This window comes from Strix aluco, chromosome 16 (genome assembly GCF_031877795.1).
Source record: "Strix aluco isolate bStrAlu1 chromosome 16, bStrAlu1.hap1, whole genome shotgun sequence".
Lineage (NCBI taxonomy): Eukaryota > Metazoa > Chordata > Aves > Strigiformes > Strigidae > Strix > Strix aluco.
Genome location: NC_133946.1, coordinates 985,520 through 1,010,883, shown reverse-complemented (window position 1 = coordinate 1,010,883; position 25,364 = coordinate 985,520). Strand labels below are relative to the sequence as shown.

The 25,364-nt window shown below is 37.3% G+C and overlaps 1 long non-coding RNA gene across 10 annotated transcripts in view; it reads right to left on the bottom strand.

Annotated features, from left to right (window-relative positions):
• Positions 1-25,364, bottom strand: part of LOC141930929 (uncharacterized) — a 304,098-nt gene that overhangs the window by 258,566 nt on the left and 20,168 nt on the right. For 9 of the 10 annotated variants that reach the window (XR_012625437.1, XR_012625435.1, XR_012625436.1 and 6 more), the window contains exons 3-5: positions 25,117-25,323; positions 23,037-23,129; positions 16,817-16,924 (exon numbers count right to left, since the gene is read on the bottom strand). This is a non-coding gene — a long non-coding RNA (uncharacterized LOC141930929). The remainder of the gene's footprint in view (positions 1-16,816; positions 16,925-23,036; positions 23,130-25,116; positions 25,324-25,364) is intronic. The other variant, XR_012625431.1, reaches the window with a different exon arrangement.

Genomic DNA, 25,364 nt, shown 5'->3' with positions numbered 1-25,364 from the left:
CAACTTAATGGAACACAGACAAACAAAACCTATGCGTGATATATTTTAAATTGCTGCTCCTAATGGAGCATTACAGAACATCAATTAATGAGCAGTTTAGCTCATTGGCATAACCTAAAATGACTTTCAGGAGTATATTTACTAGGGTCAAATCTCTCTTGTACACTGAATGTATGAAATGGGCAGCAAGTGATGGAAAGAAATGCAATTTTGTCCACTCCATGCCAGCCACTTCTGTCTCAGAACTGTAGAAAAGCTGTATCTCCCTTGTCACTTCACACTGGAGAAAGGAATGGCTTTATTTGTGCATGCTCCAATACTCATGTACAGAGGCTCTGCTGAGGATCAGGAGATGCAAATACTGGATTGGTATCCTCTCAGTCCCACAGTATCCCACTGCGATCCACAGAGATCCTACTGTTTCAACGGCAGTAAGAAGTAGAAATAGGATTGGCATACTGGAGCATCCTTTCATCTAGGGAAGGATGCCGCTTCTGGATCCACAGAAAAATGCTCCCTGCAATCACTGGAAACCATTCTGACCATTCTGTAAGCTATAAACTGGGAAGTTCAATGTTAAGGATTAGTGAATAGCAATACTGTAAGGCAGGCTGCAACATTCTTCCCCTAAACGGGGCGGGGGGGGAGGGGGGGGGAAGCTATACTTGCATATCCAATTAACCCCTGGACTTCTTGCCTCCAGCGAAGAAGTAATTCTTTAACTTCAGTGGATTTGGAATTTTCTTTTGAAAGACATGTCAGACAAGTAAATTTTTAATAAGAAAGAAAAATGTATTTTATCCATCGATAAAAGTAGGGTAAACATGAACAAATACTAATGAATACAGCATATAATCTATCTTTTGAGGCTAAAAGCACATAGAATTCATGAGAACAGAAATGAGTTTTATAAAGCTTTAAGACAAAATTAAGTTTTCCATTGATATCTACATCTGTATATATAAATGACGATGGTTTTGCAGACATCTTTTTTAGCAGAAGCTCTTTATTCACTAACTCTATTTAAAGAAACCAAAACACAACTTTAAGCAAAGAGACTAAATAAGGAAAGGTTAAATATCAGATGAAAAAGAAAACTTATTGTGGAGTATCAAGTCTACACAGCACAGGGGAATTGCTTGTAACAGACTTATATTAATACATTCTCTTAATACCTGAGAATCTTACCCAAGAGCTTCTCTACACTATTAAGTTTCACAAATTCATCCCCTATTAAGAAATACACTGGAATCACACAAATAAAAACTAACTCCATAGATCATCATTAACATTTTAGGCACTTTTTTTTCACTTAAAAAAAATTCTTAAAGCTATGAGGTTAAATAAACCTCTTCAAAACTTCATCTTAAAAAAACCCCACCAAATAGGTATCAGGTTTATGTAGACAATGCCTTAGTATTAAGCTACCACAGATCTAAGCTAAGAGTGACATCCAGTGGAAAGACAGTCTATATCCTCTTTCTCTCTTCATCCTATTGTGGAGACAGCTTTAGCTCAGATAAAACCTATCATAATACATTTATGTTATGAATATTCAGAAAGATATGTCTGTCTGTATTATACATGTCACTGGGATGGCAGAGGTGTGCGAGAATGACAAGTAGCACTGGATTTTCATGGAGTTGAAAATTGTGCCACACCTCGATTCATTTGGCCTAAGAGACAACATTCCTATCATAGATTCAATGCAACAAGTTATCTGCCTTAGAGTTAACTATTAAACCAGGGAGCAACTGAAGATTTTGCATTAAAGAAGTAACATGCTTCTGATAATACACTTGCACAGATATTTATTGTCATGACTGCCTAATGGCAACTAATTTTATGAGGAAAGAGAGATACTATAAACATGGAAGCTGCTATGTTTAAATCTACTGGAGTTGAACTGTGAAAAAGCTAAGCGAAGGTTGACAAGATTAAATTTTTTTATACAAGATGGAAGCAAATCCATTGTATCTGAACAAGACTCTTTCCCCAGTTCATCTCTTTGGATATACACTCTTCTTGAGCAAATTAAAAAACCCAAAAAGATACACTCCACAGAATCCCAGACAAATTTCTCTGCACTTGTGAGCTGTGGGAGGTGCAAATACTTAAGCAAAGAGAGATGTGCCCTGTATCACCAGCATCCTGTTCCCTACTTTCTTTCCTATACAAATAGGAAGGAAGAATAGGCGTCCGTGATGCTATTCTTTCCTTTCCTCTCCGGAGTTCTGAATGGTTCCAACATACCAGTTCTCATTCCATTACTGTCTGACCAGACCGGAAAGAAAGTTTTCCACTACTCTGGTTCCATTTTCACTATCTCTGCTTCCTACCTTGCTTGATCTTAAATTCAGAGCTTCAGAGAAAGAGTTGGGGGGAAATAGTGCTTTTACTTTCCATCATATCCCTTCACGTACTGGGTCTTATCACATCAGGTCTCACCTCTGCAAACTCATATTTAAATCAGACAAAATGTCTTTGTTAAACAAACAGCATCTGCTGCAAAAGTCTGGTAGGCACAGGAGAGTCTCCCTGCCCCTGTCAATAAAGGCACTCAGATGTTTAACAGGCACTGATTGAAGACAAAGTAGACAAATTAATCACATGGTGATTTTAAGAAGCTTCTTGAAAGATTGCTGTGCTCTTGAAAGAATTTCCAAGTATCTTCTAATCCCAGTTGCAAAGTAAATCCATACTCAGTATAATCAGACACTGTTTCATAGCTAGCCAAACTCAAATCCACAATCAGGAGCTCTTGCTCTATCACCTGCTTGCTACCACTGTCCTACTTACAATATTGCCTCTCCAAGAAAAATTACAGTATTTAACTTCCAAGTTTAACAATAACTACCTATAAGGTATGGCAGAAAGATTTTTCCTTTGGTGTAGTCATCTCTACGATATTCAAAAGCACCACCTTTTTTCTGGCTACATTCTTCAAGTAATTTTCCCAATATATTCCCTGGCTTCCAAATCAAATAAAGAAAACTTTTCTATTTCTACCATTCTGCAAGAGATTTCATGTATCATAAGATACTGAAGTAATTACAGTGTTAAGTATTATTCCAAATTCTTAGACAAAAAAAGGTAAGACATCAAAGCAAGAACAAGAACCCACCTTAGTTTAAGAAAGGCACCTTTTCAGTGCTTAGCTTTCCATGCGCAAAATCTAACCAGGGCTTAGTGTACTGACAATCCCTTTATTCAATCAAATTCTTTTCTTATAACAGTAACTATGCACAGTATCAGGTACTGTAGCACAAGCGTGTGTGTGGGTTTCATTATTCAGAATAAATCACCCTACATTCTTTCCATAAGTAAACAGTAAAATTATTTTCCTTCAAAATGTCCTCAGAGTAGTAGGAGCTTACTAAGGTGGTAAAGGATGCCTAACCAAATGGTCAATGGTGCTATCCAAAAGCAGAATTTCACTCCACAAAACCAGTTCTTACAGGCATAAAGGGCCAACCTCTGAAAGACGCAACAGATGAGGTGCACAGCTGCGTACACAGAATCGCATGTCTAATCAGTATGTGCACTTCATATAGTATTATGAATTACTATAATGGGCAACCAGCTGTAGAAATAAGTGTCATAACTAAGCAATATTGCAAAATAGAGTGTATTTTAAAATAGACAAGAAATCAAGAAAAACAGAATACTGAAATATCCCCCTGTAACAAATAGAAAGCATGTAGATGTTCTAATTACTGCATTGCAGAAGATGAAGCTGGTTAAACCAGGAACATGACTGGAAATGTGAAATATCAGAAAGATCTTTCTTCAGAGATAGAAATAGCAGCTACAATAATCAGGAATGATTGTAAGTCTTATGAGGACATTTTGGATGGGAAACATGGAAAACAACAGATAAAAATAGCAAGGCATGCCTTGATGCACTGGTTATGCTATAGTTATGCATGTAACTTTCTTCAGTGGAGAAAAAAAAAAATTCTTGATTACTGAATCCTTTGAAAGCAAATTGTCACTTTTTTCCGCATCCATTTATACCTCAGTCCTGCAGCTGGAGCTGCATGAAGAGGCATTTATCCTTTTTTTACTATACCTTTAAGTAGGAGATTTAATTTCAGTGGAAAATATGTCAACCTTACTACCTACCACATTTATGCAACAGCTCAAGAAATATTCTTTCTAAGGATAGAAGCATAAGTCTGATTTTTTGATAGAATTTGTCAAAAGCCTACTGTTGTCTCACTGTAACTGAAAGCAGCCTGGAAAGTGAAAAAAATAGTCCTACTTTTCAAAAACAGAAGTAGTTACAGAAAAGTAAAAAGAGATTATGAACCTAATACTAAAAACATTGAGCACATGTTAAATTCCAGGCGCTACGAATCACAAAAACATATTAAAAACAAAGGACATTTCTTATTCATTGTTTTAAAGCAACATAGTTCCGTTTTGTGGTGGTTTGACCTTGGCTAAATGCCAGGTACCCACCAAGTCACTCTATCACTTCCCCCCCTTTCCCCTTTTTTTCTCAATAGGGCAAAGAAGGGAAAGAAAATAAGACAGGAAAACAAAACAACCCTTGTGGGTAAAACAACAGCAGTTTTAATATAAGCAAAGCGAAGCAAAGGTCTGCGCACGGAAGCAAAAAAAGAAAACAGATTTATTCTCTACTTCCCATGAACAGGCGATGTCGGGCCTTCTCAGGAAGCAGGGCTCCAATACGCGTAGTGGTTGCCTCGGAGGACCAAGGGTGACCCCACCCCCTTCCTCCTTTCTCCCAGCTTTATACTGAGCAGAAGTCATATGGTATGGAATATCCCTTTGGTCAGTTCGGGTCAGCTGTCCTGGTTGTGTCCCCTCCCAAGATCTTGCCCACCCCGTCCCACTGAGAGGGGGAAATGTCAGAAAGAGCCTTGGTGCTGTGTAAGCACTACTCAGCAGTAGCCACAACACCAGTGTGCTATCAACACCCTGCCAGCTCCCAACATAAAACACAGCACCATGAGGGCTGCTACAGGGGAAAACCAATTCTGGCTCAGCCAGACCCGGTACACATTTAAATCCCTAAAGCTGTGAATGCTACAAGAGTTGAAATGAGAATTTGACATATTTAGACGTAAAGGCAGTTGATTATGAAACCACCATTTACACATGCTACCTTACCACACTGGGAAAAATTACACAAACAGGGTGCTGATGCCACCTGAGTAGCCAAAGAGTCACTTCAGATTAAACAGGCTTCAAGCTACAAGCAATGATAACCAGTTCTTGAACACAGGACACTGAATCAACAGCCATTCCTATGAAGTCAACGTTGTGAGTGAAACATGAACAGAGCAACACCACACTAGGAATGACTTGCATAGGCAGCATAGAGCAAGGGACTAGAGTCTCCTAAATCAACAGAACAAGAAGAGATCAGAAAGGCTAAGGGGTAGAAAAGGATGTTTCTGGTCCTCAAATCTCTCGTAGCAACAGAAGAATAAAAAGGTTTCCTCTGGTCCAAATTCTGAAGTAAGCAAAAGGAGGAAAGATTGCTGTGTTTGCACGAAACTTCCATCAGCCTGGGCTGAGTTTTTATATATCCAGTGGTTTGTCAGTAAAAGCTGACAAAAAAATTGAAAGAATAACTACATGGGACAGAGGGCAGCAAGTTAAAATTAAAGAAAGAGTTGTGTAACCAGATTTAAAGAATTTTATATTAAAAGACAAAAGGAATTTAATTTCACAGTGCAAAGTACACCACCTAGGGATGAACCAAAAGAAGGAACTATATATTAAATAAGACAACTGTACTGCAAAGTTGGTAAAAAGAACAAATGAGGCTCCCTGAAGGCAATTCCATGAAGTTACCAGCTCACACCCGCAATATGAGAAGGAAAAATGGGTACAAAGATTTATTGCCCACACAGAAAAACAGTCACAAGGTATGATGCAACACTCAAGACAGGTTTATGTTACTGATAAAACAAATTCTGGGTGAGTATGATCTGTGTATCCTTACTCAAGCTTCTGAAGCTTTGAGGGACAAGCAGTCATAAGTTCAGAGCTCTAGGTTTCCACAGTACCTCACGTGGCATGACACACAAATCTGAACAGAGACCCTATAACTATTCACCACAAAAACAGGAGGAAGGAGAACTTCTCAAGTATCCCTCCTTTCTCTTAATTATTTTCTCTGTGCCAGAAATGTGGCCTGAAACACTGTGAATAGCACTATGCAGAAAGTCATTGTGTTTTACTTGTCAAAACAGCTTCAGAGGGAATGCAAATCAGACTTACTCTTTTACAGCAAGAATTCCACTGGAACTATAATTAAATACAGAAGAAGCAAGATAAATCTGCCACTGGTACCAGGGAAAGCTCAAAAACCTCCACAAAAATAACAACAAAACATAAAAGAGGACACAAGCCTTCTAACAATGGAACAGTCTTTAAATGGACTGGGAAATATGTTCAATTTGCTGTAAATTATAGCCCTGATAGTATAGTGCACATTAAGTAACAACATTGAGGGGCTGCTATAACAGGCATAAATTCTCCAGAAGTGCCCAATACTACAGCACTGCCAATCAAAGTGAGTGTCTCTGAGGCACTCTGGAAAATACCATGACAGGAATAGTCACTGCAGAGTGCTTGTGCTGAAACAAAACCAAATTAATTCAAATAGGCATAAAGAGCCTTGATCTGCTGTGTTTGCCTTACAATTAACAGTCCAGGTTAATCCATTCTGTGAGGATCATAAAGGCGTTGAGAAGTTTTGGCACGTTGGGATGGGGAGTTGGGTCTTTTGTCATTGTTTTAGAGTTTTGTTTCATTTTATTGAGGTTTTTTTATATATGTATTGCAGCAGCATCTAGAAGCATCATTAGAGCTTACAGCTCCATTAGACTAGCAGAGCAAAACACTCAAGAAGAAATACTTCCACGCAGAGTTGATTTAAATGGGAGGGGAGGTAACTCCTGTGAAAAATGTCATAAAAGCAGTTCCAAAAAATAGTCGCAATTTGTCTTCAAAAGATTTCAGATCCTTATATAAAAGTTACAGGTTTCATTTCATTTCTGGCCTAAACACATGACAGACCAGACAACTTCTGCAAAATATTTCAATTATGCTGAAAACACTTTTTTTTTTTAAAGTTCTATGCTTAAGTCACTACGCAGACAATTCATAATCTCATTTAACACAAGATATAATTAGAGACCAGAACCAACAGTAAGCAGGCACACAGAAATTGATAGCATAACTATTGCAAGTACCAGTTAAGTTGGTACTTAATCATCTTTTGCAGCATCTGTATTTTAATACTTGCCTTGTTGCAGCCTAGGTTTCCCTTAAACTGCCAGTTTACAGTCTCTCAAGGACTGGTTATTTCTAACCTCAAACCCCATTCCTACATCTTTTACTCAAGCTAACTAATCACACATACTAATACTTGTGGATTTGTACAATAGGATAAAACACATTAGCAAAACAGAGATTGAACATCAGTTCTAAATCCAAAACCTTATTTGGACCTGAAGCTTATAGAGAAAGCAACTAAAAGTCTAAATGTTAATCACTCTTTTCATACAAGCTTTTGAGAAACCTATGTGGTAAGGAATTGAAGTACTCTGTATTATATTCCACCATTGAAATGAGTGCATAAAACGCTCTAAATTTTTTAAAAGAAGGTCCATGCTGCAATCAAAAGTTTTGTGATTCAAAAGATCTAAGGCCAAAAGCTCCAAAGACTAAACAGTATGCCTAATTTTATCCTCTGTACTAACACAGTGCTCTGCATAATCGAACAAAAACATGTAATATTGAAGAATATTGATAGACTAAATTCTTTATATTCAGCCTATTAACTCAGCCATTGTCCACCAGAGAGAATATACAGTATATTGTATCAGAAAAAGGTGAAAGTGTCTTCCATTAACCTGTATGTATGTGGGAATATTTCTCTTAGAATTTAAATCCTTTTAACTTATTTCAAATTGTGCCAGAGGCCAGCTGCACAAAAAAATTGTATAAAATTGCCAGCTCACCAATGACATCTATTCTTTACAAACCTTCCATCAGGGCCTTGAGTGCACGAACAGCCCGTAAATGCCCTGACCTGGGACCTGCACTCACACAGCCACTGCCCAAGGGCCCAGGGACCTTGCTGTGGTCGACAAGGGCAGCATCCTGCCTGTGCTGTGGTCACTCTAGGCTCCTGGCTCACTCTCCCTCATGGGACAGCCCACACCTCTCTGCTCTAAGACACAGGTTCTCTGAAACGTAACATGTCCTTAGGAAGGGTGAAGGTGGGGGGAGTGCTGCCCATCTACTTGATCTCAGTGGGCAAGATGTCAATTAAAAGCTCTTAACAGGATTCCCTCTTTCACTCCTACAACAATTTCCTTTCCCTAGAATTAAAAATTTAAGTCTGCCTTCCCCTTCCAATTAACTTGCCAGCTCCTTGTCGCATCCTTCACTTAAAAACATTAAAGATAACAGGTTGGAAACAACTGGAATAAAAGCAGAGAACACAGTCAGTGACCAAGGCCTGCCAGAGGCAACACTGAGCCAGACACCTGGTTCCCAAAGATGAAGAGTGGTGCATCTGCACCTCTGCCGACTGTGGCAACGATGAGGCATCATCAAGAGGGAGCACTGGCCTTCGCTCACACCCAACATGGCAGCATAATGAAACTAATTAAATAAGAGCAAAATATCTGGGAAAGAATTAGATGCTTCATTGATTTCATGACAAGTGATAACACTGAAAATCCAAATTACTAGTTGAATTTGGTTCAAGTGTCAGGTAGAACGCCCTTTACCTCACAACAAGGACTACCAGAAATTTCTTCAGACTGAAACTCTTAGAAATTTACAGAATACATTGCTACGCTACTCTGTGAACACACCAGTGAAAATATTTTATTTTACAGACCCATTCATACATAACTCCAGAGTACAAAGCAGTAACGTTTAGAGAATTTAAGCATTTTAATAAGCAAAATTCAGAGAAGAATGAGACAAAGATCTCAGTACAGGATTAAACCCATCTTTAAAAAAGGAAGGTGAGACGACAGCACTATCAGTATATAACAGCTTAATTTCTATCATCTCCTTTCTTATCACATTCAGTACCTAAATCACTTCATGTTTGCTTAATAACATCTTATTGTTACTCAAATTACCATCAAATCGTGTTCCTGAATTAAGGCATTGATTTTTTTTTTTTTAATTATCCCCAAGCATAAAAAAGTAACTACTGAAAGGTAATATGTGCTGAGTCTCCAGAGACCTGACACAGCTGGTCCCTCTGACATTGTACTCTCTCAGCCATTCAACTGTCATGATAATTCTGAAGGTTTATACGATTAAAATATTGATATCACCATTTTCCTGCTAATTATTTTGCTAAAAAGATAAAATTGAGGAAATCAACCACGGATTAGGATGCTTTTACTGTGCAGAACACATACCACTCCACAGGATTGTGATGGTGAGAAATAGAGAGTTTAAGACATTATTTTTCATTCCATCATGGAATGCTAGAATTTGGTAATTAGTGTTTGGATAAGGCCTTTATCTTTCAAGTATTTTTTTCCCTCCCGTTTCATCACTCAGGAAATAATTTCATCTTCTGAGATGTAACCAAAATAGAAATGGTAAAAGTGACAGAAATATAACTTTGCTGCAGAGCTAAGCGGGGAGGGGAAAGAACAAACTATCAGAAAGAAAGCCTACTTTTTGAAATTAGTATCTGCTTTTCTGGAGGGTTCTTTCACCAGACATCAAGCTGTTTCGATTTTGTTGTTTGGTCTGAAAGTTTCTTCCACTGCAATTTCCCCTTTTTAGACCCATTTTTAAAAAAATCCAATATTAAACAGAAAGCAAACTAATTGCTTGATAATGACCTTTTAAATGCCCAGATTAACCTTAATGGCTTTAAATGGAATTTTAATGAGTTATTCTGAGTATAACTAATTATTTGCTATTTATACACATAGACATGGACAGGGTATTTTTGATTAAATGAAATTTTAGCATAAGATGTTGTTTTAAGCTGCATTCTTTGCACAGAGATATACCATAGGAGAGGAATACATATGTACATATTCACATACACTTGCGTTCTGGCTCGATAAGCCTGTCTAATTGGCATGGTTTGAAATAGAAGATCCATATTCAAGTCCATGCTCTGCCTGACTCTGGGTAATGAAGGATAAACTGTTCTGAACCAAGAGGAAGAGATATTTAAGTCTTTATCTCCCACATCTCATGCTAGTGCTCTATGCATGATACACATATTGGTGATAGACACATGCATACTTCCCAAAATCAAAAAGCTGAAATTCTAACAACCCAATTTCAGGAGAATGGTCAAAACATTTCACACTATTCTGGCATGAAAGAGAAAAACAACTTGAAACAGCAGGAGTTCCTGAAAAATAGGTGTATGATGTATAGATTTGAACAAGCGCCTTACTATGAAAAATCCATTTTATCTTCTTGAGGAAGGAGGTAAGCAAGCCACAGTTGCCAAAGTGCTAACTTATTTAGCCTCTCAGTCAACTGACACAGTGAAGAAATGTTTTTTTGCTTTGATTTTGATATGGTTTTGTTTTTTTTAAAGGGATAGTCAAGCAATGCTTCTTTTACAACTCTGAATTCCAATCTGCAATTCCTAGGGTATAAAGATTGAGGCAAGAGAATACTACTAATAAATTTTACAAAAGATAGGGAGGAGAAGGAGAAGAGATAGCATTAAAAGTTGTCTTACAAGCCTGGGAAAGAGCTGAAGAACAGTAGATGTTTTGAAAAACTGTCTTCCTTCACAGGTCTACAAAACCAACTCTGATATGTGCTATATCATAGCATAAACTTGGACAGAAGTACTAGTACACTTGAGTTTGAGCTTGATCATTTATGCATCTTCCAGACTGAACTGTCAGATGAACTTCATCCATCTCCATTTCAGCTACTCTAAAACTACATTTCAAAATATTTTAAATAAGGTTGCATAAAACTGCCTTTAAATGAAAACACATCACCTAGTTATCACAGATCTTCAGAATATAATACCAAAAAAGTTACAGATAACCATTGAGTTCTACTCTCTTGGTCTTAATTTGGATTAATTCACTCATTTTTATTGTGCTTTTCTCATTAAAAAAAAAAGTATATTTCAAGGTGTATGAACAGCCAAGATATACACATACAAACACTAAAAGATCTGAAATTTACTTAAAATATCTGTGAGAAAGTGACTTTTTCCCATTTGTTTCCTACGTGATAAAAATAAAGGTTCTTACACACCAAAATAAACTAGAAATTTTTAAGCCACATTCAGGAACATTAGTAAATAGCTGTTACTTATTTATCAGGAAGATAGACTGAACAAACAAACAAACAAAGGATTATCTTACAGGCTTTCAGAAAATTGATATCAAAACCAGTAATCTAAGGCTAAACACCATGTTTTCTGGCAAACCAGACAGTTGCTTCAATCAAAAGAACATGCTGCTTTGCCTTTCTGGCAAAACGTCACTTCCTTGTATTTTCTAACAATGAAGAAACCAAAAATGGTAGTCAGCCACAGTCATTCATACCCTTACCTCTTCAAAGCTCTTTGTTGAAATTATTTACAAAAATATTGGGGGGGGGGGGGGGGGGAGGGAACGTAAGTGTATTTTAGATAAAAAGTAAAATCTTTTGAGTCAGATATACTACCATGATGTCTAACAGGTATATCACACTTTGCTAAAACCATTGGCCAAGTTCCCTGATCAATAGGACAATAGCTTTTATGGACTAGTCTCTTCTTCATTGTAAAACTTATTGCCACACAGAAGAATATAATAAAAACATAAGAAAATCATGCCCTCAAGACACAGTGGGAAAATGAGGACACTGAAGAACAGTTTTCATGAGTTAGTACACTGGAACAGCAGAATTCAAATATTCTAAGTTATGGTAAAAAAATAAGATACCACCACTATCAGATTCTTTTTTTCTTGGTCAATGTATCAAAACTTAGTTCTGCATGGAAACTTTTCAAACGAATTTCAGAATTCAATTCAGTTAAAATTAAAGATCCATTTATCCCAACAACAGTTAAATTGAAAATCTTTAGAGGAAAATTGTTATTAAAACCCAAAACTTCTGTTTCTGAAACTGAAGTCTTCCATTTTGGCTTGCTAAAGTGACCGAAGACATTTCAGCAATTTCAGTATTAGTGCAAGCTTTACCTCATTGCTGCACTACTCTTAACTCTTTGTTAAAGGAATTCAAATTCTTTCCACTTTGTGGGATTTCTTTTTTCAATATTCATATGAACAGTTTCAAAATCCCATGAATAGTTTCACTTTTTATCATTAGAAAATATTCTGATGGAAATCTTACTTTTCTGATGTTACATAATGTTTTCTGGATACAAAAATGTATGGTTTGTTCATGTGACTAGCAATCTATTCACTCCTTTGTCGTTTCATATTTATAAAATATGCTCCTGGGTAAACGAACTTTTTTCAATTTCCCACTGAAACATATGCAAATGTCAAACACAAAGCTCTGTTACAGTAGTTCTATTAAAATTCATGCATTGACTGAACAAAAGAACCAGACAAATTTTTGAAAGCTTTGTAAATCTGGTTCATACAGTTCTCTAGAAGAGTTGAAAAAAAAATTTCTCATATCTTTAGGCAGAAAAGCAAGCTTAAGAGTCAACTTAAATGCATCCTTTACAATAAATGTCAGCAGAATTCCTCCAAGTAGCAGTACTTGCTACTACATTGCTCTGTCATACTTCTCAGACTTCAAAGATAAATTTACACTCAGAAGTTCACTGGACAAATGGGTGTACAGAAATTTTTTCTTCTTTTCAAATAATTAAAAGGTTGTAAAAGATTCTTGCCTTTGCCTGACTGACAAGTTCATGATCTACACTTCTCACACAGCAGACAGGCTGAAGAGAACGGAAGCTAACAGAAGATTTGAAGTATAAATCACCACCATTAAGGGTTTTTTCCAAACAAATATAGACATTCAAGTCATGAGGGGTTTGGCAAAGAGTGATGCATCTGTCATTTAAGCACATCATAACCCTTTTGTGGGTGATGTTGTGTGACACATGACAATATGGCATGCCTAAACGATAAAACATCAGCTCTTCACTGAAGAAGTACACACTTATTGTCACCTTGGTAAGCCACAATCACTTCATATTTCTATCATAAAAGGAAGCAGAAAATTGGTGTGGTGTAAATAGAAAAACGTCCATGTGCATTATGTGCTTACAAGCAGAAAAGGGAAAATTAGCTGACCCTTGGGAGTAGAACCAAACTGCTTTACTTCACCCTTGTCTCTTTTCATCTTCTCATTTTACCCTCATACTTGGATTTCTCAGTATTATGCATTTCTTTTCTTTCCTCAATAGGAGGATCAGAGATAACACTCGTCCATTACTTGATGAGGTTGGTCACCTCACAAATAGCCATGTAGACAAAGCAGAGATGTTTAACACCTTTTTCACCTGTCTTTAACACCAGCGATGGGCCTTGGAACTCCCAGAGCCTTGTTTTGGAAGACCATGAGGATGATAAACTCTCAGCCAATTCTGAACTCATCTGAGACTTGCTGCTCCAGCTGGATGCACATAAATCTATGGGGCCCCATGGGATTCATCCCAGGGTACTGAAAGAGCTGGCTGATGCTATTGTGGGACCTCTCTCCATTATTTTTCAACCATCCTGGGAGTCCAGAGAGTTCCCAGATGACTGGAAGCTGGTAAACATTGTCCCAGTTTTCAAGAAAGGTGAGAAGGAAGACTCTAGTAATTACAGGCCTGTTAATCTCACTTCAGTGCCTGGTCAGATTATGGAGAACACTATTCTGGTAGTGAAAAACACTTGAGAGAACACAGTCACTGATCATAGTCAGCATGGGTTCACGAGGGGAAAGTCCTGCTCACCCAACTTAATTTTCGTTTATCACTAGGTCACCCATCTAGTTGAACAACAGAAGCCAATATATGTGGGGTTTTTTTGGATTTAGCAAAGCTTTTGCTAATGTCACTCACAGTATCCTGGACAACATGTCCAGCACACAGTTAGACAAAACCATAACATGCTGGGTGAGCAACTGGCTGACAGGTCAGGCTCAAAGAGTTATAGTAAATGGGGTTACATCAGGCTGGCAGCCAGTCACCAGTGGGGTTCCCCAGGGTTCAATTTTAGGGCCAGTGTTTTGCACTGGTTTTATAAGTGATCTGGATGCAGGAATCGAATGTACAGTAAGTAAGTTTGCTGATGATACTCAACTAGGAGGAGCTGTGGACTCCCTTGAGGGTAGAGAAGCCTTACAGAGAGATCCGCATAGACTAGAAAGCTGGGCAATCACCAACCATATGAAATTCAATAAGAGCAAGTGCAGGATTCTGCACCTGGGATGGGGTAATCCTGGTTTTACGTACAAACTGGGGGACCAGAAGCTGGAGAGCAGCCCCACGGAAAGAGACCTGGGGCTCGGGCAAGTTGAATATGAGTAAACACTGTGCCCTGGCAGCCAAATGGACCAACCGTGTCCTGGGGTGCACCAAGCACAGCACAGCTGGCCTGTCGAGGGAGGTGACTGTCCCACTCCACACTGCACCCGTGCGGCCCCACCTCAAGTCCCGGGTGCAGTTTTGGGCACCTCAACAGAAGGACATCAAACTGAGGAGTGTGTCCAGAGGAGGGTGACCAAGATGGTGGAAGGCCTCGAGGGCAAGACTTACGGCTGAGGTCACTTGGTTTGTTCAGTCTGGAGAAGAGAAGGCTGAGGAGCGACCTCATTACAGTCTACAACTTTGGCACGCGGGCAGCGGAGGGGGAGGTGCTGATCTCCTCTCTCTGGTGACCACCAACAGCACACGAGGAAATGGAATGAAGCTGCGTCAGGGGAAGTTCGGACTGGACATAGGAAAAAGTTCTTCACTGAGAGGGTGGTCAGTCACTGGCACAGGCTCCCCAGGGAAGTGGTCACGGCACCAAGCCTCTCAGAGTTCAAGGAGCATCTGGACGATGCTCTTAGCCATGTGATTTAGTTTTAGGTAGTCCTGCAAGGAGCAGGGAGGTGGACTCAACAATCCTTATGGGTTCCTTCCAACCCAAGGTATTCTATGATTCCTCCTCAAATTCTTTGACTCTTCCTATGTCTATTTTTTTGGAAGAAACACACCTGACTGTAGTTTAGAATATGAAAAGGTCTATTCCCCCCTTAAAATTCCTCCTGAAAGATGCTCATAGAAATTGTAAGCTAGAGGAAGAAGGTAGAAATACAGCAATTAAATTTCTCGGAACAGCAAACAACAAAACAGATGCTTTATGATTTTAACAGTAAACTGACTTTATGCATTACTGTTCTGAATAACTATATGCATGCACCAAATGATCAGCTACATAGTATGGCATAGTATGGTCTCAAAAAAATAATTAGTGGTAGGAAAGTAGAAAGTCACAGGTAGTTTCATAGAAACTCCCTAACCTTAAAGTGCAAGCAAAAAAAAATTGTGACACACCCAGATTCATGAGTTATCAGAAAAATAAATGCAGCATGATTCTTATGTTTACAGAACACCATTTGGTTATGTCATACAGTAAACTCTTAGTAAGCATTTAATAATGCAATTCCAAAATGAAATTTTCAGAAAAGAATATATACTGTCCTGGATGAAAGTGGGTTAAATGTCAATTTGTTTGAAGTAAAACAAACCTATGACATCTGCAGTGTAAATGGAGCTAAGCTTCTTTCACTACATATCAGTAGTACTGTATCTAAATAGCTCAATTAATGGTAAATCAAATATCACAAAATAACTGGATAGGACAAATAAAATTCTGGAGTCAAAATACAAAGATACAAAATACTGGCCACGTTGGGATCTTGCTAGTCAAATTCCACTATCTCACAGTTGGAACATATCCCATGTTTGATAAACAAGCTTTGAGAACATGCGAAATAAAAAGATATGAAGTAGCCTGCTCCTGATTCAAGGTTTCTTCCTAACTGTCAAAGTTCACAACTGTGCATAGTCACTCAGAAATTAGCATATTCTAATACTATTAACTTCAAATACAATTTTACCTACTAGACAATTTTGGTTTTATAAAATATAATCCTTTGAATAGAGTTGTGCACCATTACATTAAAAAAAAATGCTTTCTACAATCCTAATACAAGGAAGGCCTGTTTTAAAACAAATTTCATGTGGATGGAGTACAGCTGGTGAGCAGAGGAGAAAGATACAGCTGACCTAAATCCTATGAGAACCTAGGTTCTCACTTACATAGAACCTGTATTTTCATTATAACTGGTACATCCTGATATCCTTGGTCTTCAACAGGACTGATTATGAGGCTGCAACATTCAGAACATATTTTTTTATTTGGAAGTAGAGCTGTTCTTTAGACAAACGTGTACTTGCCACCATGTCAGAGAGTACAGGCATATGTGTTCTTACACAAATGGCTGACTGGGCCTTCTAGTTTCCTTTTCAGTAAAGGGACAGAAAAAAAAAAAAAAAAAAAAAATCAAGCTTTTTCCATTTGCAATTCTTCCAAACAGAGGATATAGTATAACCTGAAATCAAAAAGCTGGATACTTCATACACTCAGAAAAAGTTGTAACTCTTGTGTACCAACATTTGCAGAACTGTCACCCTGCTACTTACCACAGAATTTCCATATAGCAAATACCAGTACAGAGTACTATTAATACCACTTTCAATTTCATGCTTAATTTATGAAATCTTCACTTAAATCTCCTTGTCAGAGAGTTAGAAATCCAAGATTGTGTTATTTTTTTAAATTTAAATTAAGCATACCTTTGGTAAGTGGATCAGAGGACTCTATGGGGTTTTGGGCTGGTTTTGGTTTGTTTTGGTTTTTTTAAAACACTCATTACTATCTTCTCACAGTCTGAGGAAGGGCATCTGAAAATCATGACATAGCAAAGATAAAAGCAATTCAACAGTAGCTGCAGAAGATTCCACACTAATTAAGAATAATTAAAGCATAAGTAGACTAAAATTATAAATACAATAAAAAGCTTACATAGAGAGGCTGTAAGAAGTATATTTTGCTGTTTGGTCTCAAAACAGAGTCCATGACCTTAAAAGAAGTTGCCACGTGTCCCACACAGGGCTCAAGAAGGATACAACAAACTTAAGTCAGCAGGAAAAGAGTAGCATTGCCAAAACCTAGTATAGACAAAACTTTTTTTTTTTTTTAATAGACAATAATATGTCTGTAAATATCTTTTTCAGGTTTGAAGGAAAGCATTTTCATTCACTATATTCATCCATAGCCTAGATCTCCCTCCCCTAGGAAAGGTACAGATTCCTTAAAGAGCTGACTGGCACATGTTCTACTCCTGTAAAACATTACTTGAGGAAAAGAAGTTTCTATTGTTCATGGGAGAGGCTAGCAGTCACCTATGAAATAAAAAGCTTGGTTTTGATTTTTTCTTCAAAATGAGGGAGCTCAAATCATGTCTCTCATTTTCCCAGAGAACATATTAACAAGCAAGCTGGAAGCTATTCTACAACATTCAGCTGAAGCTGCACTACCGTAAGGAAAATAATTCAAGACTTCTTGGGCCAGGTGGAAGGATCACATGTGAGAAGGCAACTCAGCATCTCATTAATGATTCTTACATTTGTTATTAGTGATAGAAACTTTACTGGAAGCCAGAACAAAACCTCAAAATATTCCTCTTGTCAGACAAATGCTCTGTTGAGTGAAATACAAAAATACCACACATTTTCTTGATGGCATAAATACAATTACATATGCCTTGAAGTCTACTCACCACATACTCACACAAAAGAGTAACAATTCCATTAGTTTCTAATCAAAAATTGGTCAAAATTGAGAAAGTTTTAGTTGTACTAGGGAACTTGCAATTACAAAAGCAAAACAAAAATGGACAACATGTGCCACCAGAAAGCACTTGCAAGCATTTTCAGCATTGCAATTTAAACGTGAATTTGAGAAAAATTAAATACCTAATCTTTTGGGAGCAGAAATAAGATTCAGGCTTTTACTCTAAGACACTGAACATGTATAAACACAAGACAGCCATCAAAAGACAAAAAGAGTGCAAAATCCAGAATGCTTCAATATGCTACATTCATCCACTATTAATCTTCTAACAGGAGTTTGGTGTTTTAAGGGATTAAAGGTCAGATAAGTTCTATAATGCTTAGCAGGAGCAGAGACACATCAGTCAGGAAACATGCAAGTTACATTTCTGCCTTCCGTAGTCTCATTTTCAACATGCAATGCTACAAGGAAACAGGCATGGCATTTTTCCCCATGTCTACCCATTAAACACAATCCTCCCCCAATGTAAACTTAGCAGGGAGAAAGGTAGCACCAAGCTGACATCCTCAAGTGCTAAAGCATCTCATTTCTGCTTCCCTACTGCAGTTCCAGGCTTGAAATCATTCCATAATATTTGTTATCATCTGCTGGACAATGTTATTCCTTCTATGCCATAATGATGAAAAGTATTTTGAGGATAAGTTTTTGGAACATACAAAATAACCCTGTATTTGACAATCACAGCAATAGCTCTACATGGAGTGAAAATTAAACTATTCTCTCTACCCCTCACAGTTGGCAGCTCCAACACACTATAACCTTGCTCGTGGAATACCTACCTAACTGCAAACCAGAGAATTTCATGCCCTGTAAAAATAGCAGTATAAGATCATTGCTTGATATTAGACCAGTCTCTCTCCTAGAGAGACGATATAACAGGAAGTTCATTTAAAAATCTTGCCCAATTGAGTGTTCCTACCTCAGGTGATTAGATAACTGCCTGAGTAGTAAAGATGTTCAAGAGAGTAATCAAACAATTGGACTAACAAGGAGAAAAATATTAACATTGTTTAATGGAAAGTTAATTTAAAACCAGCTGTTATTTCAGCAAAAACTGTAAAGAATGGTGCATTGATACTATTAAAGGAAAATATTTGGCATTAAACATGCTCAAACTGTTCACATTGCTTGTCACAATAACATTCTTGATAAATAACTGAGTAAACCTGAGTCAAGCTCAGTCTACGGCCTCTGAAGAACTAGAGGCTCATTACCAGTATTATCTAAAACTAATTAGTAGTTGGTGATTGTAGCTTGCTGGCACTAGGAAGCTGATTAACATTCCTCAGAAACAAATAGGGCTGGGTTGGGGGAGAAGAGGAATATTTCCCTTCTGCTTCAGCCTCAAATACAAAAAAGGGAATTAAATAATTAACTATTTATACCTGTGCACGTTGCAGCTCACTTTCTGCCATTAATCTATAAAATGTGGTGGTACTGGATGTGCTTGAGGCATTTTCTTTGCCTGACATACATTGAGTTCTGAATATTTTGCCTGGTCAGAAGACAGAAATAGAAATCTTAAAGTGCAATTAAATATTTTATTACCATTGTTTAATTAAATAAATACTGGATTAACTTGTCAAAGCAGATTTCACTGGCACGCTAGAAGAGCATTTTCATTTTTCTTCATGAAGAATGTAATCTATGCCTAAATAATGTGATGATTAGTATAATTACTTTAAATAGTACTGGGTGCATTTAGGGGAGAGATGGACCAATTACTGAGTATTCCATGGAAACCAGTTCCTTTCACTTCCCTAATAACATGTTCTATGTAACCATTTTAATTCTTTTAACTGAGGAATGTGTTCATTTAAAAATCCTAAACTGAAGTTTAGGTCTAACTTAAGTTCTGTATCAGAAGAAAGCCCTGCAGTGTGACATAAATCTCAGTGGACACACATAGATGTTAGTGGACACAGTAAGAGTCAGATTTGCAAGTAAACTTTCAAAAATTTAGATATCTGTATTAGAAATTTTTCCTTTTGCTACTACTGAGCCACCTTGTAAAATGTGTGTTATTATAAATAGTTTATGCCCAACATAAATCCCTATCATAGTAAAAGATCAGATGAGCAGGACAAGGTGAAGTTTTACTTCTCTCTCTGTTGGTTTCTATGTGGTGAGAAATACATATCTAGGTACATGTATCAATATACACAGATATACATGGATAAAGTATGGAGAGAAAACAGATCTGTTGACTCTTCTACAAACAAAGTAGAGTTTTTTTGAAAAATTTTTTTTTTGGTTAATATTCTGAACCACTAGATTTAATCCCTGTGACACAGCTGGGAGGAGTCAATGCCCAACTGCACACTGCATCAAGTGCATTACTGGCCTCCTGTGGATGCAGATGTTCAGCTCTATCACTGTTCTTACGGCAGCTGAAATTCTTCTTTAGTTTAAATATTTTTCTTTGTTTGGAATAGGAGGATTTGAGATTATCCCTCTGCTTTTATGTGCCGGCAGAAAACTAGCATTCGTGAAGTCTTAAGTACACAAAAATATGCTACCTTAGCATTATAAAGTATACCTGGTTTTGACAAAAAAAAATTACTTAAAGCAAGAAATAGCATGGCACAAATTAAGGGACAACTAGTATGCTGTATCTAAATTTAAAGTCTGTATTTGTGCCGTACCTCAAATACAAGTGCTAGAAATGTTGTTCAAAGTAATTTATTCATAACAAAATTAATTACAACTCTCATATAATGTGTGCAACATTCAAATTGTGTCTTGGTGCAGAAAATACACAACTAGCATGAAATATTTGTAAAAAGTAGTGAGCAGTACCAATAACACTAAACTGGACTGTGTTAATTACAGTAGAACAAAATGAAAACGCTCAAGTTTCTTAAGCTTTGGATTTCAACGCAGGTATTTATAAGGATGTATTTATAATGCTCAGACTCTGATGAAATGTTCACAATTCATATACAGCAACTGAGAAAATTATATAGATCCTTCTGATTAGTCTGTAGCAAGATTGGTACCTTTTATATAAATACATGTCTGACTGTTACCAAATTTTACATTTACAGAAATTGGAGCGCATGCATTCGATGATTCTAACCTAGGTTAGGAGGACATCATGTGGCAGAATAACACATGAACAGACCCTGTAACCCACACTCAAAAAAACCTCCATCTACAGCTGCTACCCCTTGCAGCCAAAAATACTAAATACTGTTGACAGACTCTGTGAATGTAGAAGCAATGTCCAATATTTGATATTAGGATAAAAGAGAGGATTATTAAGATGATCTGCAATTCTGTTAGAAAGGTGTGGATGAACAACTGGACTCAGAGGGGGTTTCCTCAGTTACCAAGCCCTAAGCAGCCATTTTAAAATTTTAGAAGTACACAGTCCCATTTACAGGATTAAATTTCACCCTTCTATGCACTTAGATCAAACTGTCTTTGCCAGAGCCCTACCAAAAGCAGTGATTTGTGCATCTGTGACCTGAAAGCATCAATAAGCAGCTCTAAGGTATATGTGAAAGAGCCCCATCCTACCTCATCAGTAAAATCTCCCCTGAACAACTCCATGATTACTAGCACATGAATCCAAAAAATACAGTGCTAGACAGGTATTTTTCAAACTACGTGGCTTATTTCTCTATCATTTCTCTATTTCTCTCTTCATTTCTCTAAAAAATCCGTATTATTTCTCTTGTCAGAAGTCAATAATAAGTCCTTAGAATATCAGATGAAGATGGAATCTACGTAAACCTCCATTTTAGAAATTAAAAAAAAAAAAAGCAATCTGCTTTAGTTATAATAATAGTCATAAATTATGGAATCAATTCAGATTGTTATGGTATCAGTCCAGGAAATCAGATAGAACTGGAAGAACAGAGAACAATTTAATAGCATGGCTAAGGATGCATAAACTTCTGCATGTTTAGAATTTCATTTCAGATAATCACTGAAGACAATGGAAGTTCTGAATCAGAAAAAACAGCTGGAAAACAAATTCTAAGGAGAGTTTTCTCTTTCCTGTTTCTGGCTAGAAGACATAGGCTTGGGTCATATATTACCTTTCACAAAATCATAGAATCATTCTTGAAGGTTTTTTTTTTCACTTAGAAGAGCTATCATAGAGACATTAATGCTATTTTTCAACGGATTCTAAAATTAAATCCTCCCTATGGATGAGAAGAATTCTGTAATGCTGACTTTAGGCACACAATTGAGATGTTCTGAAATATTCCTATTTACAAGGCTTTTGTAATCAGTCTCAGCCTGTAATACACAGAAAAGCCAAACATTTCTTCTCCTACTACAGTATCATTTAGCAACCCTGGATCTTCCACCCTATTTCTACATTCTTTATGGAATACATACTGACAAAATAATAGTTTGCACATTTCTATAACTCACTTCAGTGAGAAATATTAGACGTATCTTAAACAAAGCTTTAAACAAACCTCCCCCAAATGAGTTCTGAGAACCCAAGAAACTGCACAATCAAGTCTGCAAGCTGGGTAACTTCCTTTCAAGCACAGGCAGACTAGCCGTAAAGGTTGGACAACAAAATTGGGTTTCTAATCAGGGGGGTCCTAGAACAGCATTCTGGCAGGAGTTTCTGGAAAGAAACAAACACTTACACACCATATTTTCATGTGTATCTCCTGCATTTTATCAGTTGAAAAAAATCTTACTTGGCAGTAGAGGCCTTACTTGGCAGAGAGGCCTTCTCTGCTAGCAGTGAGCAGGGCTGAGGCCTCTGAAGTTCATGAACAGCATTTTTAAAACAATGTAGGATATCTCAATACAGGTGAAATGGGTGAAGAAGTAGTTTCAGGACTGAGTTTGGTTGTTTTTAACACAATTTATGAGATGTGATGCCTGCTGCAGCAGAGAAGTGGATTTTATAATCTAAAGAGTCACTTCCAGCCTCACATTCCTATTCTGCAGGCTGAGACTGGGAAAGTATTGGGAAAGTAACAGCAGTAATTTACACCAAGGCCGTAGTTGTTCACTGGTCAGAATCAAACTTGAATACAAAAGAAAAGAAACCAACCTGCTTTTCAGGTTACCCTGGTAGAGTAAAAGAGAAAACTGCATGGCTAAAATCACCGAAAGTCTCCTAGTAGCTACATTAATTAAAACTCATAACTGACTCAAAAAAAAAAAAAAAGTTGTCCTTACCTGCTCTCATCAAACCTGCTGTTGAGCAGTCAACAGTATGAAGTTGTTCTTCCATCATACTCACTGAATCTCTTCTACTTTATCTCCTTTTTCCTAGGCAAATACATCAATAGACACAATATAAAGAAAAGGAAAAAAATCTGTATCAATGAAAGCACATTGGTGTTGCAGAGGAGGCTTCTGTTTGAGCAACAGGTCCCTCCAGGTCTATTCAAGTGAAGCCACAGAAGGATTACAGAGAATGTACCACCAGAGCGTTATTTTATCTCAGTGAATGGTGGAAGGGAAAAAGAGGTGTATTTACAAATGAACATACTGGTTTTAGAACCCTAAAGGAACACTTCCCAAGGTCTATCTACCAAATACTCCCTGTGAGGGACAGAGAAATCTCTGCGTGCCAACAAGGGAGCTTACACAATGGGATTTCAGTCTCACCTGCTCTCATCAATCCTGTCTGGTAAAGCCAGTAGGATAAAATGCAAAAAGTAGGAATGCAATTTTCTCCAGCCGCAGTGCTCAGACAACAAGAAAGAAGCTTCTATCAGCCAGCATCCAAAATAACCCAAGGTCAAATTTCCTGGAACTCAGCTGCAGAGGGCATGCACTTGAGCGTACAACCCTCTGCCATTCTCATATCTCCTGATTCTCTCCAGGCTACTGATTTACATCTCCCACCTGCTGGGTAATCATACGCTATCCACCAGTAAGATTTGTTCACACTGTCACACGGATTGCTGTTTTTAATCTCTGGATTGTTGAAGTCCAAAATCTCAGGTGACTACCCTCTGATACAGTTCCAAATGTAATCTGAAGGAGTTTCTAGTTGCCTGAGACAGAATTGTACAGTGTTGCTTGGCAGGTGTTTTGAAAGGATTTTCCATCTCATCTTGTTGCATTTCAGCAGTCAGATGAAAAATTTCTTGAGCATCTGGGATGACATGTATTTGGGGTTTTACACTTAGTCAAAAAAATATTTATCCAACAGATGGAAACATGATAAACTAATCTCTAAAGTAAGCATGCCTTTTGAAAATCTCATGCCTGAGTCAACATCCATAGTTGGCAGTACACTGTTACAATTTCAAATGTGTCATTGCACACAACTGAGAAAATGTCAGAATCAATCCTCCTTCTTCTTTTTATAAAAAAAGTGTGTTTATAACCTAAGAAACATATGGATAATCTGAGTAATTGAGAAAAATCTAGTACCTTAGAGGAGCTATTTATACACAGGATGAGTCAAAATTACATTTGCTTTACATACTGTAATAAATTAATCCAATCTTTGCAAAAATCCTCAATAAGGCCTCATCTATAATTGAAAGTGTTTGCCAATCTAGCCAGGTTGGCTAAAAGGATGACAAAAAGAGTCACAACCCTACTTAGTAATTTTATGCAGCAATGCACTCCAAAAAGACATAAATGTATTTGAGAAAAGAAAATTGCTTTTGAGTTTATTTTATTAAGCTGTAGAGGCAAAAGCATTATCTGTTTAAGTTGGTTTTATGCAACTGGGGATTGCCAGTGTAAGCACAGAAAACTATGGTAGGAAACAAACACTGGACCTAAGCTAAACAACAAATTTAACATTGGTCATCTTTGATATGTAGTTCTAGATCTGAACTTTGCAGACAGAATTTTATCTCACTAATAAGAGGTGGTACAGCTGTGTTTGTACTAGCAGGCATAAATATTACCTTGATTTCCTTTACTTCCATCACACATGGTGGCCTCAGTTACAGAGAACTGAAAACCTCTGGGCATGCAGACATAATAAACTCTTTCCTAACAAAAAATTAGTCACCCTAACATTTTGATTATATGACTTATCACAAGCCACAGGAAAAAAAGATGTGGCATTTCATTCTAAAGAGCCTTTTGTCAACAATTATTCACGGAAGTAAAGTTCAGGAAAAATTGCTTTCTACTTCCTCAGTGATAACATTTATGAATATCATAAATTAGATTGTAAGAGTATCTTTAAAACTTTTATTCTACTTCAAGGGAGTTTACAGATTATCAGTACATAATATATTAACCAAATCACTAAGTATAATCTGTATATATTACCAGAACATACCTGTCTTTATTCTTCACACTTGGTTTTTCTTAAATGTAAATATGTACTGCTGCCTTCTGGAGTAGAAACTAGTGAAAATGGTCTTCTCAGGACTTTGTAGATGTGACCATGCACTTGAAAATCAAATATTTCTGTAACACCTAACTTTTGGTAAAATAACTTCCACTTCTGTGCAGGACCTTCGAATTGACAGATGTCAAATATCACCTTGGGGGAAAAAAAAAAAAAAGCAGCAGGAAATATGTTGT